This window comes from Cotesia glomerata, linkage group LG4 (assembly GCF_020080835.1).
Source record: "Cotesia glomerata isolate CgM1 linkage group LG4, MPM_Cglom_v2.3, whole genome shotgun sequence".
NCBI lineage: Eukaryota > Metazoa > Arthropoda > Insecta > Hymenoptera > Braconidae > Cotesia > Cotesia glomerata.
In genome coordinates this window covers 991,146-1,011,005 of record NC_058161.1, presented here as the reverse complement: position 1 = coordinate 1,011,005, position 19,860 = coordinate 991,146, and the positions used below count along the sequence as shown (strand labels likewise).

The window sequence follows — 19,860 nt, the reverse complement described above, 5'->3', positions numbered from 1 at the left end:
TTGCGTTAGAAAATAACAAAATTATAAATTTGAGGTCCAAAATAATTAAAAATTCAATTAAAATCCTTAATTCTTGAATTAATATTCAAAAAATATTTATAAAAGTAAATTTTAGAGTTGAAAAGTCCAAAATTTTGTTCCAAATTATAAAATTATAGCTTTTGAGCTCCGAAATAATGCAAAATTAATTTAAAGTCCTTAATTGTTGATTATAAATTAAAAAAATGTTTATAAAAGTAAATAATTGAATAAAAAATTTTCTAAACTGTATCTAAAGGATTAAAATAAAATTCCAAATAAAAAAGAGACATTAAAACCGAAAAAAAAAATCTTACGTCGTACATCTACATCAATAGCGATTGAATCATCTAAGATAAATGACCCAGAAGAGTAACAGCCGTAGCAGCTCAAGTCAAAATAAATATTACCATTATAACGGGTGAAATTATTAATAACGTTGGATTAAAAGTTGTTGCGTCGGTTAGGTGTCAGAGCCGTAGCCTAAGCTGCCAAAACACTCATTAATATCTCGAAAAAGTGTCATTTGTAACCTAAACAAAGCTCTTGCTTATATTACTCAGTTGAGCGGTAAATAAAAGCAAAATGAGTTTAAGTAATTTACTCACCGAAATTCCTGGGTAGACACGAACAAGAATAGATAATTGAGGCGATGTTAGTGCCCGGGCATCGATCAAAAGGAGATACACAAAAGCACAGGTGAAGGTAAGACGTTTATCAGCGGGCGTATAAAGCCACCTCTGAATCAAATGTTATAACTTACATACATTTATACATTTATACGATACACACCTCAGAGGCTTTTATTATTTAAAACCCTAAGTAGTTCCCCGACACAAAAACCGCCTGGGTGGGCTCAACTTCGCTACATACACATATATGTATGAGAAAAAGCTCCTTTACATTTCTAATCATTATGCTAAGAACCGAGACCTGAGACGAGGCAGGACGCCACCGAGTTCGCATCTCTGATCACACATAGCTTTTAAGACCCTCAACACATTAATAACAACTCTCATTATTACCCAGCACGGATTCATCATCATCTCGATCATCATCATGCCAAGTTACCATTAATCTGTATCACGTACTCCAATAAAAATCCACCCGTTTTACTCTATAGAGCCATTAGAATTTTTTTATATTTAAAAAAACCTTAATTTTTTAATTTATGATTGTGTTGTTTGTAACAATACATTTTTGGACCCTTAAAACCGGAAAATGAAATTAATTGAATTTTTTTGGAAGTATCAAGTTTGTTTTTTTATTAAAAAGAATCTAATATAAAGTAACTTACAAAAAAAAATTTTTTTTAACCTCTATTTTTAAAGGATTTAAACGTCTTTTATCTATTATGCTGATTTTGGTCGACAAGATGGCGACGCGCTTCGAAATGGCGGAGCTGCGCGCGCAGCTATTGACTATACCAGACTATTACCAGAATTATTTGCAACAATACATTTTTAGATTATTAAAACATAAAAATTAAATTAATTGAATTTTTTTTGAGGTATCAAGTTAGTTTTTTATGAAAGAGAATTTAAAATAGAATAAGTTACAAAAAAAAATTTTTTTAATCTCTATTTTTAATGGATTTAAACGTCTTTTTTCTATATTGCCGCGTTTAGTTGACAAAATGGCGACGCGCTTCGAAATGGTGAAGCTGCGCGCGCAGCTTCTTCGCTATTGATTATACCAGGCAGTTTTTCCGCAAAATTAATTGTTTTAATTTAATAAATTTTGAGATTAAAATGATAAATAATAAATTTGAAAGTATAATATAAATTTAAATAAGAAAAAAAATGATACAATTGATAAATTAACTTACCAAAAAGTAAAAAACTCGACTTTTGAATCCTTGAAAACGTTGCCATTGTCCTTTTTCCAAAATTAGCCCCCGAAAGTGAGGAGAATTGTATTTTAAAGAGAAAATCTTTATAAAAAAGTTGTAGTAGACCACCCTGGGTCGGTGAGCCTGAGAAAATGAGCGGCTTGTTTCATCCCCCATTTAACCAGGGAACTATAGATCACCGGTGTTGGTTGTTGCTCTGTTTACCACAAACGTCCAAACAAGGCTCGTAGTTGAGGTCTATTAAGCGCACCCCGTGGCTATAGAGGTCTATAAGCCGGCTCTTTCAGTAGAGGAATAAAGTCAAAACGAGAAGGGGCATTCTGGTACCTGGATAAAAGGAAGAATGTCTTTTGGTTAGCATTTACATTATATGTTTAGACTTTTCAATTTATACGGATAATGGCTTACCTGGATTGGAGATGTGGATTACCTGGCACATATCCAATTGATGTCACCAAAGCTTTTGCCGACAGGGGCGTGCCGGGCCATCTTGCTACAGTTTTTGTCAGCTCAATGCTAACTAGAGTGATGTCCTACGTGTGTATAATAGTGTAGATAGAACAGCTACAAGATCCAAGCTGGATTTGGATTCAGATCTGGATCTAGATCTAGATCCTCCGGGTGTCATTGTCAGTGTCAGTGTCTAGGGACTGATGGAACTGGTGTGGGCAACCCAGCAGGCAGTAAAGATCCCAGATTGTTGATGGTATCGCGACACCGCGACATCCATCGGGCCTTGATCCGCCGACTGCCGACTATCCTCCGATTTTACTCCTCCGAAATCCTCGGCTCATCTTACACAAGTTAAAAAGCTAGTTTATATCACGAATTAGGTATATTTATTTGCTGAGTACAATAGAAAAGATTCTATGGAAAGACTTACCTTGTACCTTGTTGATGTTTATGCATAACTTGCCGCTTTATTTGATAAGTCGCCCACGGAACATTTTTCACCTGGTAGGCCCAGAGGTTTTTGGATTATTTTTGTCAATCCTCATCCTCATCTTGTTTTATTACATCACACTTTTTTTTTTAATTGTTAACACATTTTTTATAATCAACTTTATATTTTTGATAAATTATTTTTGTGGAATAAAAAATATTTTTAGTTTGGAAAATATTATTAAGATTTTTTTTTGTATATTATATAATGTGTCAAAAATATCTATTAATCATAAAAAAAATTGTTACCGTGAGAAGAAAATTTTCTTTATTTGAAAAGTTTTTAAAAAAAAGTGTCAGATTTTTGGGATTACAAGACATGGATCGTTTAATATGCTGATTAATTATTTTATAATTTATGTGAAAAATTTTTGGACATTATATTTTAAAAAAAACTAGCAACGATGCAGTCACTATGTGACTGCCGTGACTTGTAAACTAAAAATAAGTAAAATTTTGCTTTATTAAATAATGACTCTTGTTAAATCGCTCTGTACTTTTTTAACTATTGACTATTTCAAAGATATAAGCTCATCCCTATGTTACACTCATCAAGAGCTTTCATTTGAGTACCCACATGCATTTTTGATATTTTTTTCATATATACATATATATAACATATATTTCGAAGATATAAGCTCATCCTGATGTTGCACTCATCAAGAGTTTTCATTTGAGTACCCACATGCATTTTTGATATATTTATATTTATATACATATATATATAAATATATAAAATATATGAAAAATTGATGTGGGTACTCAAATGAAAGGTCTCGATGAGTGTAACATCGGGATGAGCTTATATCTTTAAAAATGTCAATATTTCACAAGATACAAGGTCAATTCTTAATTATGTTAAATTGCACTGTACTTTTTTAAATATTGACATTTTTAACGATATAAGCTCATCCTGATGTTACACTCATCAAGAGTTTTTATTTGAGTACCCACATGCATTTTTGATATATTTATATTTATATACATATATATATAAATATATAAAATATATGAAAAATTGATGTGGGTACTCAAATGAAAGGTCTCGATGAGTGTAACATCGGGATGAGCTTATATCTTTAAAAATGTCAATATTTCACAAGATACAAGGTCAATTCTTAATTATGTTAAATTGCACTGTACGTTCTTAAATATTGACATTTTAAAGATATAAGCTCATCCTGATGTTACACTCATCAAGAGTTTTTTATTTGAGTACCCACATGCATTTTTGATATATTTATATTTATATATATATATATATAAATATATAAAATATATGAAAAATTGATGTGGGTACTCAAATGAAAGGTCTCGATGAGTGTAACATCGGGATGAGCTTATATCTTTAAAAATGTCAATATTTCACAAGATACAAGGTCAATTCTTAATTATGTTAAATTGCACTGTACTTTTTTAAATATTGACATTTTTAACGATATAAGCTCATCCTGATGTTACACTCATCAAGAGTTTTTATTTGAGTACCCACATGCATTTTTGATATATTTATATTTATATATATATATAAATATATAAAATATATGAAAAATTGATGTGGGTACTCAAATGAAAGGTCTCGATGAGTGTAACATCGGGATGAGCTTATATCTTTAAAAATGTCAATATTTCACAAGATACAAGGTCATTTCTTAATTATGTCAAATTGCACTGTACGTTCTTAAATATTGACCTTTTTATAGATATAAGCTCATTCCGATGTTACACTCATTAAGACCTTTCATTTGAGTACCCACATGCATTTTTGATATATTTTTCATATATACATATAAATATATAAAATATATGAAAAATTGATGTGGGTACTCAAATGAAAGGCCTCGATGAGTGTAACATCGGGATGAGCTTATATCTTTAAAAATGTAAATATTTCACAAGATACAAGGTCAATTCTTAATTATGTTAAATTGCACTGTACTTTCTTAAATATTGACGTTTTTAAAGATATAAGCTCATCCCGAAGCTACACTCATCAAGAGCTTTCATTTGAGTACCCACATGCATTTTTCATATATAAATATATAAAATATATGAAAAATCAATGTGGGTACTCAAATGAAAGATCTCAATGAGTATAACATCAGGATGAGCTTATATCTTTAAAAATGTCAATAGTTCACAAGATACAAGGTCATTTCTTAATTATGTATCTAAAGATATTTTCGAATGCAGCCTAAATACTTATCATAAATTTATGATAAATTTTTAATGTCTAAAATTTTTTTTTCTAAAAATTGAAAAAGAAAATAGCGATAATAAAAATTGTCATTAAAAAAAATTATTTCCAACAAATTTTAAATATTCCAAACTAAAAAAAATTTTTTTCAGTTCCTTTAATAAATTAAATTAAAAAAAATAATAATAATAAATTGAAACAAAAAAATTCATTTCCTTAAAAAAAACTTCCGCTCTTAATAAGCAAGCCTTAAACTGTCAAAATATGATAGAATATATAATTAGACCCTAAGAAGAATATCATTGTGTCTGTCGTCGGCATCGACAATTTGACGATGCGTTCAATTCCCAAAAGGGTCTTTCAACCCAACGTATTCATTACAAACAAATAGCGTATAGCATATAGCATCATCATCTTCAGCAAATAAAACATAACCCATGTACAATGTAAGATGTACAATGTACGCCCATTTATATAGGTATAGATATATAAAGGTATACTTACAATGCACATATGTACAGCAAGAAGAGGGAAGCGACAACACATCGTTAGTAAACTTCCAGTCGATCATTCAGTGTCAGCTGACGTCTCACGTCCAAAAAACAAACCTAAGTAAATGAATACTAATAACAACTTTTTGTTTCTTCCTCCTTTAGTTCCTCATTCCCCTCTCATTACATTTAAAGCAAAAAATTACACATTACTTGCCATTGATTTTTATTTCTTCGAGATCTTCCTGCAGGCGGCGCCACTTACAAGGAGCTCAGAATTGTAAGTCTCAGTAATTCACCAGTTGAAAGAATAAAAGAAGAAGAAGAATTCTGGAGAAAAAATATCTGGGAAGAAATAAAAAAATAAATTTAGCTGTAAAATGCAGGTAAAATGGGGAATAATGAACTAAACCATGAAAATGGAGTCTCGAGTAGTATAGTAGTATAGTCTCAAGTCGTTAGTCTTGAGGATAACGAGGCAAGCGGCAGGAACAGACTCTTATTAAGCTGAAAGCCCGAGCAAGCGTTAACGAACGAAATTATTGTCGAGCAATGAAAATGGCGATGGTTAATACTTATACTTGCGGATAGGAGGAATCAGGTTCGTTTGGGAACAAACTGAGCTTTTTTTTTTTTTTTTTATTTGTGCTGGCTGGCCATATATTGCCTCGATTATTCGCCAGTGGTTGTTATTGTTGTTGTTTTTGTTGTGGTGGTGGTAGAGCCGTAAATGTTAGTGTATAGTAAGGACAGCGTAGTCGTTTGCGACGACCCGTAGTAATTGTTTCGCGGGATCGTTTCGCTCGTTTTGGTTTCACGGAGCGCGAAATGTTTCACCACAGCTCAAACTTCGGCCACCTAAGTCGCACCGCGGTTGTCCGACCAACAGAACTCTTTTTTATGGTGTAAAACTATAAACAGAAATTATTTTTAGATTATTCTTGTTTTTTTTTTTTTTTTTTTTTTTAATAATAAGAATTGATAGTTCATTATTTTATTCAAATAAGAATTTTAATATTTAATTTATTGCTGGAATAAAATAGAAATTATTATTATTATTATTACTAGTAACTTTGCAGTCACTATGAAACTGCCGTGACTTGTGAAATATAAATAATTAAATTTATTTATTTATTTATAAAGTAATTTCTTAAATATTGACGTTTTTAAAGATATAAGCTCATCCCGATGTTACACTCATAAAGAGCTTTCATTTGAGTATCCACATGCATTTTTGATATATTTTTCATATATACATATATATAAATATATAAAATATATGAAAAATTGATGTGGGTATTCAAATGAAAGGTCTCGATTAGTATATTGTCGGGATGAGCTTATATCTTTAAAAATGTCAACAGTTCACAAGATACAAGGTAGTTTCTTAATTATGTTAAATTGCACTGTATTTTCTTAAATATTGACGATTTTAAATATATAAGCTCATACCGATGTTACACTTATCAAGAGCTTTCATTTGAGTATCCACATGCATTTTTGATATATTTTTCATATATACATATATATATAAATATATAAAATATATGAAAAATTGATGTGGGTATTCAAATGAAAGGTCTAGATGAGTGTAACATCAAGATGAGCTTATATCTTTAAAAATGTCAATATTTCACAAGATACAAGGTCATTTCTTAATTATGTGTCTAGAGATAGAGTATTTTCGAATGCAGCTTAAATACTTATAATAATAAATTAACTATCGGTGAGAATGATACTCTCTAAACATGAATTAGTGAAAATTCACTGGAATAAGTGAATATTCACTTTTTCTAAGTGCCAATCGAACCACTTTGGTTTCAAAGTGGTTCGATTGGCACTTAGAATTAGTAAATATTCAATTATTCCAGTGAATTTTCACTAATTTATGTTTATAGAGTATGAAACCTTAAAAAGGCACAAATTCAAGTCAAAACCTTTTCAATGACACTAAATTATAGTAAAAAAACTGATTTTATCATATGACTATCTTGGAAACAAAATTTTTCCTATTCTCTTAATAATATAGATTATTTTTTTTGTGCAAGTATTTAAAAATTTTAAAAAATTGAACATTTTACCGTACAAAAATCCAATTTTGTTTTATATCAATGTCCCCTATTATCATATATGATAATAAATTATAATTTCCATCAGCGTATCAAATTTGGAGTTTATCATTTTTTTGTATATCATTCCACCAAAATATGAAACATACGGTGGGCTGCGTTTTTGTGGTAATATATATAATACAATGCACTAAATATTAGGGTGCATTTATCATTACCATTACCATTGCACTGTACAGCCACATTTCGGGTCTCAACTCAGCAGCAATGTAGACAATTTGTAAATTTATGTCTCCCCGACATATGAAGTAGGACCTTAGCATCTAAAATATCTTCTTTGTATCTTAAAGATCCAATTCTATTTACTGTAAGTGATACTTTGTAGTAAATTTTTGAGGCCCTTAACCGCGAAATACGCTCCAGCATTACTTTAATAAATTGCGGGTTATTTTCCAGCCAATCATGTATATTTTAGGTTTAACTTTAATGCAATTGGTTCGAGCCGAACTTCCGTAGCTTGTTACATTTACTCTTCTTCAGTAGCACCCCAATTTAAAATGCAATTGAATAAAATTATTTTCATATCAACTAAAGTATGTATTATATTATACATTTCTTCTTTTATCCACTTTGATACAACGTTGCTGATATTGGAAAGCAATATTTACATTTTATATTAATGTATTCATGCAAAATTTATAATTTAAAATTTTTATTAAATAACAAAATTTTATTTATAATTAAATTTCAAGTCAAATAAATATTTCTTCTTTAAATTTATCAATTTAAATACATTTAACGCGTGTAATAATTTTTAATATTATTATATTATTTATTTTGAATAAAAAAAAAATAATATGAATTATTATCACTTCTTAATATAAATCCGTTTTATTAATTCTAAATCACATATATTAAATGTTACAACTCAGTAAATTAGATGTAAATTCATAGAACAGATTAATTATTCAATATAACACAACCTATCATGATAAAAAGAGGGAGAGCTTAGATCCTGGATCTGGAATCTGAGAAATGGCTGTCAGACCCGACGGCATTTAATAACCTCGACTTTTTCGTGTCCTAAAGCGAGAAAATTAAAAATGCAAGCCACCTGCCGTCAAAAATAGACACCAACTCTATACATACTATCCAACGAGTGTAATAAAGTACGCTGACGTTATACACGGAAAAAAGTAAGCTGTAATAAATAATAGTCGATTTATAATAAGTAATGATCAACTGTTAAAAATTACCATTTTAAACAGTAAAATCGTGATTTTACTATTCACTATATAATATTTACCATTTAAACGTTACAATTTACTCTTTACATGGAAAAAAAATACTATTTCAAACAGTAATATTCACTATGTAAATGTCTAAAATATTAAAGTACAACAATTAATAATTCAGACTTTGATATTTATCATTTGGTACCTAAAAAATGATCTTATGATATGTAAAAAGTATCAAATAAAGTTAGTAAATTTCTAATACAAGCAACGTCAATATTTATAAAGTAAAATGGTAAATTTTTAACGCAACGCTAAAAATTAAACGGTAATTATTGATTTGCTTGGACTGGTAAAATGTATATTTTAAAAGTATAATGTTTACTGTTTCAAATGTTAAATTATTCTAAAATGAGACCCCCTTCTCTTTCATCTGAGTTCCCCTTCTCCTCATAATATCGACTATATATTGAAATGGCAATTTTTACTGTTTGAAACTGTAATTTTTTAAGATGAAAGAGTCGTTATTTACTGTAGTGACAGCTCTAATCACTTATTTTGGATATTAAATTATAAATTGTGGCTTTTATACTTTCCACATTAAGTTCTGTAATATTTATATTTTTGCCACCCCGATGTCCGCTTTACTGTTTGAAATTATAAAAATTAACCGGAATCCGAGTAAATATTACAGTTTACTTTTGTCCGTGTACCAATCATTAATTTACTTTTCACTGGAATATATTATTTTTTTTTTTTTAATTTTTTATTACCGTAAAAAAGAATAATTTCCTGAAATTCAATTATTTATTTTTTAACCTGAACTAATTACAGCTCGTCAGCTTCTTAATCATAAAACAATGACAATATAATAAAAGATAATTAGCTTGATCTTGTACATATCGTATGATAAATAATTGGGTAATGGTGTAATGTACGTTGGCGTGAATAAATCTATGTAATCACTCGGGTCTGTTGATAATTATTTAGCGTTATCTCTTTTCTTCACATGTGTGAAAGCATTCGCGTGACTCTCTCATCACACTTACACACTGCTATCAAGCTAATATAACTTACTTATAAATAAATACATAAATATATGTGAGTGAGTGTGTTGGTATATGAAACGACAGCAGAGAGTAAAGTATTATAAAGAGAAACGAATTATTTGATTTTATCATGAAAAGAACGGGTAAATGCTGTAAATGGATAATTGACACTCTTCGGAAGATATGTGTGTATACCTCTTTTATACCTTTTTATTTAACTCTTCTACAATTACATTCCTCACAAATACTCAACGAGCTAAAGTGTAATGGTATGTTGTATGTAGTATACAACACTTACAATCCTCACTATAACACACTTATGTATTTATATATCTGCACACTCTCTATTACATTAACTGCCTTTACTTTATATTACTTTAGTTTAAAGACAGCTCAATGTATCCTGCTGAGTAAACATTACTCTTTTTTATTTTCAATACCATTATAACTATTATTGTTGTTATTATTTTCTATTAACTTCGGAGTTTATTCTTTTAATTAAATCTAACGGAAATAATAAAAATATCATGTCTATATTTGTATCTGTATATATGTCTAGAGAATTAAATTTTTTTAGATTAACTTTGTAATAATCATCACTTTTTGATCTGTTTATTATTATTATTATTATTACTTAAAAAAATTTAAAATAATAATCTTTATTTTTAAGAGAATAAGAGAAATTTTGTTTCCAGGATAGTCATATGATAAAATCGGTTTTTTTAGTGAAAATTAGTGTTATAATTAAGAAATTACCTTGTATCTTGTGAACTATTGACATTTTTAATGGTATAAGCTCATCCCGACATTACACTCATCGAGACCTTTCATTTGAGTACCCACATCAATTTTTCATATATTTTATATATTTATATATATCATATATATGTATATATGAAAAATATATCAAAAATGCATGTGGGTACTCAAATGAAAGCTCTTGATGAGTGTAACATCGGGATGAGCTTATATCTTCAAAATATATGTTATATATATATATATATATATGTATATATGAAAAATATATCAAAAATGCATGTGGGTACTCAAATGAAAGCTCTTGATGAGTATAACATCGGGATGAGCTTATATTTTTAAAAACGTCAATATTCAAGAAAGTACAGTGCAATTTAACAAAAGTCATTTTTTAATAAATCAAAATTTTATTTATTTATAATTTACAAGTCATGGCAGTCACTATGTGACTGCAAGGTTGGTAATAATAATTTTTACTTAAGATTTTATTATTGTTATTAATGTAATAAAAATTTCTATTTGACTTGTACTTAAAACCAAAAATCTAAAATTAAAAAAATTTCTTCTATAATTTTACATAAAAAAATTTTAACTGTAAAAATCTTAAAAGAAATCCAAATGACTATAAAAATAATTCACTTTATTGACAGATTTATTGTCTTAACTGACAGACAACAAAAACTTTCTTTTAAAAAAAAAAAAAAAACGGCGCTTTAACGTCCAGCAGTTAAAAAAACAGGAATATATCAAAGATCATAAAAAGAACTAATGTAATATCTGTATAGTAGTTCCGGCGGTCAAACTAAAATAAAGTAATCCAAAGTAAACACAGCAATAGCATTGTATAAAAATAAAATCCGTAAAAAGTTATTCTTTAAAAAGAAGAAATAAGACGACAAAAAGAGAAGACGAGAATAAGGGTGTTTTTATATAACTTCAATATAATGTACAAATGTACATAATAACTGAACCGAAATCCTTGACAAAAAGCAAATCTGTTTATGTTTTGTCGATTTTGTAACACTTTGTACAGCAAGACTGTAAACACATGACCTACAAGTCAAAATAATAATAATATTGTAGATTACAAAACATCTAGAGGTAAATGCATATAATATAAAACGAAAATATAAAAATATGTTGTGTGAATCCACGTGGGCGGTTGGCCCGTGCTTACACATTAAATGTTATATATTTAATATTATATATCACAGCGATAGAAGGCTAGGCCACAATAGTGGATCCGCTAGTAGATTCTTTTCATTGAACTGGCATTCAGCATTCAGTATCCAGCAAGCATCAACATCTGTACCGTTTTGTGTCATCTTGTCTTGAGGATAGACACGCGCCCTTGTGGTATGACTGTAGCACGCGCTGATGCACTGCGAGATCTAACTAGAGTCTGCAGGAAATGCCACCAGGACTAAGATTATCAAAAGGTGCGACAGTGTCACGCAGGGCTCGCTATTTTACTCACAACCACAAGTCCTTGTTGCTTTCCTGTAAAGTGTCCTGCTGCTCGGACACGTGTCTTCTCTAGGATAAACAATCTTTTATTTTTTTACACCTTTTCCTTCAGTCAAACTCAATTTTGTCAATAGTTTAGTTTTAGGAGAAGTTTGCAAGCTTATAACAATTTTTTTCAATATATTATTTAACAGGACAAAAATTTATTGATATCTTTGTTTGGATTAAAGTTGTGGATGTTCAAATTTGTAAAGATGCCGGGTTTGATTTAATTATTTTAATTATTTTTTCAGTCAAAAATATAAAGGTCAAAATTCCTTTGTGTGATCATTATTAATGAGTTTTAATTAAAAAATGGCTATAACTTTGGAAATTTTGGCTTTAGAAAATTTTATAAGAGAACATAATTGTAAAAATTGAATTTTCTTTCTAATAATGCTTAATTTTATCTAATTATTCCTATAATTGCCCTCTAAATAGCAAAAATTGAAGATTATAACGATCAAAAGTTCTTTTTACTGTCATTAGAGTTGAGTTTTGTTTAAAAAACTGCCATTACTTTGAAGATTTTGGTTCTAAAAAAATTTTATAAGCGACAAAAATTGTAGACAATTGAATTTTCTTTCTAATAATGCTTAATTTTATGTAATTATTGTCATAATTACCCTCTAAATCGCAAAAATTGAAGATTATAATCATCAAAAATTTTTTTTATGGTCATTAGAACTGTTTTGTTTTAAAAATTGCCATAACTTTGACAATTTTGGGTTTAAAAAAATTTTATAAAAGACCTAAATTGTATAAAATTGAATTTTCTTTCTAATAATGCTTAATTTCATGTAATTACAACCATAATTACCCCAAAAAACGGTAAAATTGAAAAGTATAATGATCAAAATTCTTTCTTACGGTCATTAGAATTGAGTTTTGTTTCAAAAACTGCCATAACTTTGAAAATTTTGGCCCTAAAAAAATTTTATAAGACACCTAAATTATAGAAAATTGAATTTTCTTTCTAAAATGCTTAATTTCATGTAATTATTCCCATAATTACTCTTCAAATGGTAAAAATGAAGAGAGTAATGATCAAAACTCCTCCATAGACTATTAAAATTGAATTTGAACAACTTCCATGCATAATTCCAACCATTTTGATTTCCCCATAACAATCTCTCCCAAAAACTTCTGAAAACTCCTACTACATCTCTTCACACCAAAACCATCTCTATTTTTGATTAATAGCTTTCTCTCAATCATCCTAATCACTCTAAATTAATAACCACCACTACAAAAAAAAAAGGTAAAAAAATCCATCAGTATAATAATTACCATCAAAACACAATGAAAATAAAGAACCTCGGTATGAAAATCATGTTATTAAATTATAAGCGTCAAGCGGTTAACAAACACCCTACTGAGGTTGTTTACAGACGATCGCCACTCCCTGTTGCGGGCTCCACCCTCCGACTATTTAATAAAACTCAGTATCGGCTTATCAGGTTCGAGGCTGCACCATCACCGCGAACGTCATGGTCATGACTAACGAGAACCGATCGAATAAAACAATTGAATAGCCATCCTGGATTTGATTTATGGTTATCCAATTTATTTATCTGTAAAAAAGGTGAAATAGTACACACCACACATGCACACTCATACACACACCAATGCACACCAATGCACACCAATGCACACCACGTGAAGAATACAACAATATAACAATATCCAAGTAAACAAAGGAGCAAAATATTTACGTACTTACTCATTTCTTCAGAAGAAACAGGAATAGTGTCGAGTCACCTCGGTATCATTTTCTACACCTACAATCAATACCTTTTTCACGTCCATCACCTGGACGAGCTAACTGCTTGGGCCATCTTGTGGTTAATGGTCCTGGTTTCCTCTTTCCGTTTCCCTGAAATGAAAAATATCAAAGAAATAAATTAACGCTTGCCAACTGCTGGCCAAATTCATTTATAATCTGAGGATTCATACATTTAGACGGGAATAAATGGAAGGTAGAGAGTAGAGTAGAGAGTCCATCAGCTAAAGGATAGAACAGAAGAGATGAGAGCTGAACATAAAATGATGGTTTTGAGCCTGGACGCCATTAGCCGGCCGCCGTTAGCCCGAAAGATGAGCGAGATCGTGGAAGAGGAAAGCTGGTGGTTATGATGCTAAAGCTAAAGGTGAAGGTCCACCTCTGTGGAGGGACTCTCAAGCTATATATTGTCTGTTGTCTGTTTTCTGTTGTAGGTTCGAGCTGTTTAGGCTTAGGTCTTTCTTCCTGTGCTTTAAGAGAGTAGAGGGTGGAGGATGAAAAATAGAAATTAAGCCCCGTGAGTTATCGCGGTTGCGTGAGAAGCGATGAGAGAGATAAATCATACCTCATACTTGTAAAGTACTTGATCAGGAATATGAAGATCGCTGGTGCTAAATAAAACCCGGGTGAATTTATATAGATTAATAGTACTGGATAGATCATTTTGGGTTTTTTTGTGGTTGATCTTTTTGGTGTGCTGTTATGTTTTATGTTGAACCATTTTTAATCGGATGCTTGGAAATAAGATTGAAGAAAAATTTTTATTACTTTCTGAAATTAATATTTGGTTGTAAGTATTCAATATTTAAAATAGTGAACAAGTCAGAATTTTTATGAATAGATTAATCAAAACTCGCAACCTTGCAGTCACTATGTGACTGCCGTGACTTTTGAACTATAAATAGATAAAATTTTTATTTATTAATTAATAAATTTTGTTAAATTGCACTGTACTTTCTTAAATATTCAGATTTTTGAAGATATAAGCTCATCCCGATGTTAAACTCATTAAGAACTTTCAATTGAGTACCCACATGCATTTATGATATATTTTTCATATATACATACATATAATATATATAAATATATGAAAAAATGATGTGGGTACTTGAATGAAAGGTCTTGATGAGTGTAACATCGGGATGAGCTTATATCTTTAAAAATGTCAATAGTTCACAAGATTCAAGGTCATCTCTTAATTATGTATCTAGAGATAGAGTATTTTTGAATGCAGCCTAAATACTTATCATCATAAATTGACTATTGGTGAGAATAATATGAAACCTTGAAAAGGCACAACTACAGGTCAAGACTTTTCCAACGATACCAAATTTAACCATAAAAACCCATTTTATCGTATAAATACACTGACTTCACATAAATACTATGTGTTATAAATTATAAAATTAAATTAGAATAGCTAATAACATTGTTCAAAATTTGTATTCAACAAATATGGTCCCAAAGATCGAAGCAAATAAATAAATAAAATGACATTTTTAATGATTCAGGCGATATGACCACAGCAGTTAAAACCGACTCTAAATAATAACTAATACAAAAAAAAAAATGATTCAGGAATTTGAGAATATTTATTCATCTTTAATGTATCTCTTTAAGGTATACCTGAGAACTTAAACCTGAACAATGTAACAAAACTTTAACGATTAGGGTTTTCTGGTGTGAACATGAGAAAGTTTGACTACGAGATGAATATCATCGAGAAAATTTTGTAGTGTTGAAAGTAAAAATTTATTTGAATTTTTTTAAGGCTCTGATTAAGAAGATATGTTGGAAAATTAATAGTCTTTTCTAAAAATTAAATTATTAATAATTTAATTTAATTTTTTAGATGAATTTTAATTAAGATATTAAATTAAAAAAAAATCTAGCCTCAGGTAAATTACACCCAAGCTTAATGTAAACAAGCAAAAAGATGATCCGAGCCTGTAAGATTAAAAATGCTAATTACCAAAGAAACCTGTGAATAAAAAAGTTCGACAAACGAGACCACTTTTTGCAGAACTTCCTCCTTGAAGTAATCTAATTGTTGAGAAGATTGTTATTTACAAGAGGCTTTACCTCACCCTCTGATTTGGTAAACCGAATATGTCTGTTGAACAAAAGAGCTGCTCGATCTCTTATAATGTTACCCTGCAAACAAGCCTCATGAAACGACGAACAGGATACAATTACGAAAAATAGCAGAGGCTTGTTAGCCAGCAGTGGAGTAGTGGAGTGCCAGCACCTGAATACCGATCTCAAAAGCTTTACAAATTTTTAGTTATAAATTATCGACAGCCGGGCAGGTCACGTGTGTCATGTCTCTAAAGAAAAACCGCAGAATATCTCTCTCAAAAATATAAATTTCTGTATAATACAATGCATTATACAATATTATATATACAGCAGTAGTCTTGTGTTCCTTAACAATCTCCTTTGAATGCACACCCCAAGGCACACCACAATGCTATATACCCTGGTGTGTTCGTGGCACAAAAAATAACCACCAAATGACACCGACTAACGAGTTACCTTGTATCCCATGTCTTCCCATTGTTTTCTTACACCGTTATTTATCTATTTTTCCATCACGACGCTCTAACCCTCCACTCGATGCACACCACCACGGTAAATGCACTTGCGTACGTGTATTTATATCTACATCTTTATCTTTATATATATTGACGAGCATATCGAAGCTCTATAGACTTTCAAAGTTTTAAACGGCAATCGATAAGTGCACTGATAGAAGGATTTTTTTTATATTTAATAAGCTTTATTAATAGTTAATAAATTATTTATTAAAAGTCAATAAGTAATTTATTAAGTATAATTTATTAACTGTTAATAAATATTTAGTAATGGCTAATGAATATTTGTTAACTGTTAACAAATATTTATTTAAAATAAAAAGCAAAAGTAGCAATTTTCTTTTGACACTTTTTATAACTCTATAGCTGGAATGCATGATAATAATTAAATTCACTAAATAAATTAACGTTTTTAATATTTAAAAATATAAAAGATAATTATTAGCTGTGATAGAATTTGGTATTTTACAATAAACGTTATTATAATTTAATATAATTAATGCAAATAATTTATAAAGATGATTTTTGTTTATAAGCAATCTTCATATCTTATGACATTGCAAGTGAAACAAGTTCACTCAACAAAATATTTATTAACTGTTAATAAATATTTGTTAACTATTAATAAATACTAAATAATAAAATAGGCGATGAAAACTGATGTGAAATTCACAATGCTGAAATTTGTAACAACTTCTTTTGAATATTCATTTGCAGTTTCATCAATTCGATTATGGGAAGAACTATCATCGGAAATTGTATATGCAAGTAGTATTGAAATTTTTAAAAATAAATTATATGACTATTTATTTAATCTAGATGTATGAGCTTGAATCTTTGAATTTTCTGATTCATTTCTTAAATCCACAGATTCGGTAGAATCTGGCGCCAAGTTCCGTTCAAATCCGTTGTAAACGGAGCGCCAGACTACCGACTGTGTTTACTGTAAGCAGAACGGTATTTCGAGGTTGCAAAATTTTATTTAATTATATGGTTCTCCTTTTTCCAAAATGATATATTATAAAATTAATTTATACTTTATTTTACTGATATTAATTAATTATAATCAATTATACCACTTAATTCACTTAAAATTATTAAATTTTATCAGCACAAACTATAGTAAGCCCAGAAATTTCGATCCTGACTTTTTTTCGATGGGGAATATCAGCGCCACAGACTAGATAAAATAAAAATGTGTAGTAATCCTTCCTATAGACACGCAACTACAGTAAAAAAAAGTGATTCATAGCTTGCATCTATGGCCGCCAGGGTGCACTAGAATTACATCTACATAAACTGTAGCTTCAAGGGGATAGTTTGCAGTAAAATGCAGTCAACACGAGATTTAAGTTGTTATCAATTGTAAATTTTCATTATAATTACAAAAAATACTAAAATCCGAACAAAAACAGTTTCACTGTAAAAAAGTCGCGCCAAGTCCACGTTCATAAGACTATTAGGAAAAAAAATTTTTTTTTTTCTTTACAAAAAGATACAAAATAAAAAAATTAAAAAATCCGAGTAACCGATATGATTGTTTATGATTTTCGGAAATTAAAAAAAATTTTATTGTAAATTTAAAAATTAAAAAAAAAATTTTAGAACGTACTTGGTGTGCGTCATTGTGTATTTCAATTTTTTTAAAGTCCTAGTAAATAGATTTTACGAATTTCATTAAAAGTAAAATATTTTGTAACCGCGCACACTAAATACGTTCTAAAATTTTTTTTTTAATTTTTAAATTTACAATAAAATTTTTTTTAATTTCCGAAAATCATAAACAATCATATCGGTTACTCGGATTTTTTTATTTTGTATCTTTTTGTAAAGAAAAAAAAAATTTTTTTTTTCTAATAGTCTTATGAACGTGGACTTGGCGCGACTTTTACAGTGAAACTGTTTTTGTTCGGATTTTAGATTCATGTCTCTGAATAAACTCTATACTAAGTGACTATAATGTTTATAATATTAGGATTATTTGGTATTAATTTGTGCAGTTGAAAATTGTTGTAAATTGTTAAATCCTAACTAGTCATTATTGTTTAATTACTCATTGCTGACTGATACCAATAAATTATTCTTAATATGTATTATACTAATGTCATACTCACTTAATGTACGTTCAGTTAACTCAAACTCTTAACTATTTAGTAAACTCTTACACCAAACACCTAGCATAAGTTAGGTTAAGAAAATCACTGTATCCTTTAATTTGTAATTTAATTTTGTCATTTGGCAATTTGCCTTGGCATAAATAAATAAATAAATCTAAATCTAAATCTAAATACTTATTAACTATTACTAAATTTACTTTTCTCCCAAATAAATATTTACTGAATGTTAAAAAATATTTATTAAAATTTAATAAATTAAATGATTGTCTTGAAATAAATTCAATTATTAATAATAAATCCTTCTGTCAGTGTGCAAAATATCTTTTTCTATTTATTATTCAAGTGAAAAAAAATTGTTTGCCAACCAACCAACTAAATAAAAGAAGAATTATATCGGATGATCATTATCTGAGTAAACTCTCTTAGTACAGAGCGTAGAAATAACACTCGGTTGGAAATACCATGTGAAAATTACGAGCTTGCCGATTGTAACGAATGTCGAATGTATATACTTGTTAAGTGTGCATGTAACTATTTCTCCGAGTCTTTCTCTATTCTATGGAGTCTTTAGTTCACTGCGGCAATAAATGGATTTTGTCGTTTTAAAAATACAAGCCTAAAATGGAAAGCAGTAATTATTATCCGTTTTTTAGCCTACTGATTAGATTATTTTTTTTTTTCTACATTCGATAGGAGTAATTAATAGACCATTATCGTTAAAAAATAACCTTTATAATAAAACTTGGGCTTTTTTCATGGCGGATGGATATTTCTATCGATAAGCCGCTGTTAAATAAATAAATAAATGAACCGGGCAACATCCGTCCACCATTTTATCTGAATTTTATTCCGGGCACTGTGGAACCCGGTACAACTCCCGGTTCGGTGGTCGCTGTTAGGTCTCTCACTCGCTCGTAAACCAGATAAAGTCACCGCCTACCAAAGGATCACCGAAACCCAGCAGCATCTGGCGCGCGACATTAGCCCTGGCGCCCAAAAGTAGTAGGGGAATCTCAAAATAATAAATTCAAGAGAGATTAGAATCGAAACGCTATCCTACCTACCAACTTAAAACCAAGATCAACTAAATTTAAACAATACTACTTAAATACACATGAAAGACTGTGAAGCTTAATTCGCGGTCAGGTTTCAACAAACCTACCTGACTCGTATCACCAACACATCACCATTTAAATACCTTACTGGGTAATTTTAAACAAAATCGTTTTAAAATTGTAATTTGTTGCCCGT

At 29.6% G+C, this 19,860-nt stretch overlaps 1 long non-coding RNA gene across 1 annotated transcript; it reads right to left on the bottom strand.

Moving 5' to 3' along the window:
- Positions 1-1,866: 1,866 nt before the first annotated feature.
- On the bottom strand, positions 1,867-5,611 carry LOC123263902. The gene is made up of 4 exons (XR_006509250.1): positions 5,514-5,611; positions 2,754-2,824; positions 2,279-2,664; positions 1,867-2,197 (listed from the first exon to the last, which is right to left on the bottom strand). It is a non-coding gene; the product is annotated as an uncharacterized LOC123263902 (long non-coding RNA).
- Between the last annotated feature and the right edge of the window lie 14,249 nt (positions 5,612-19,860).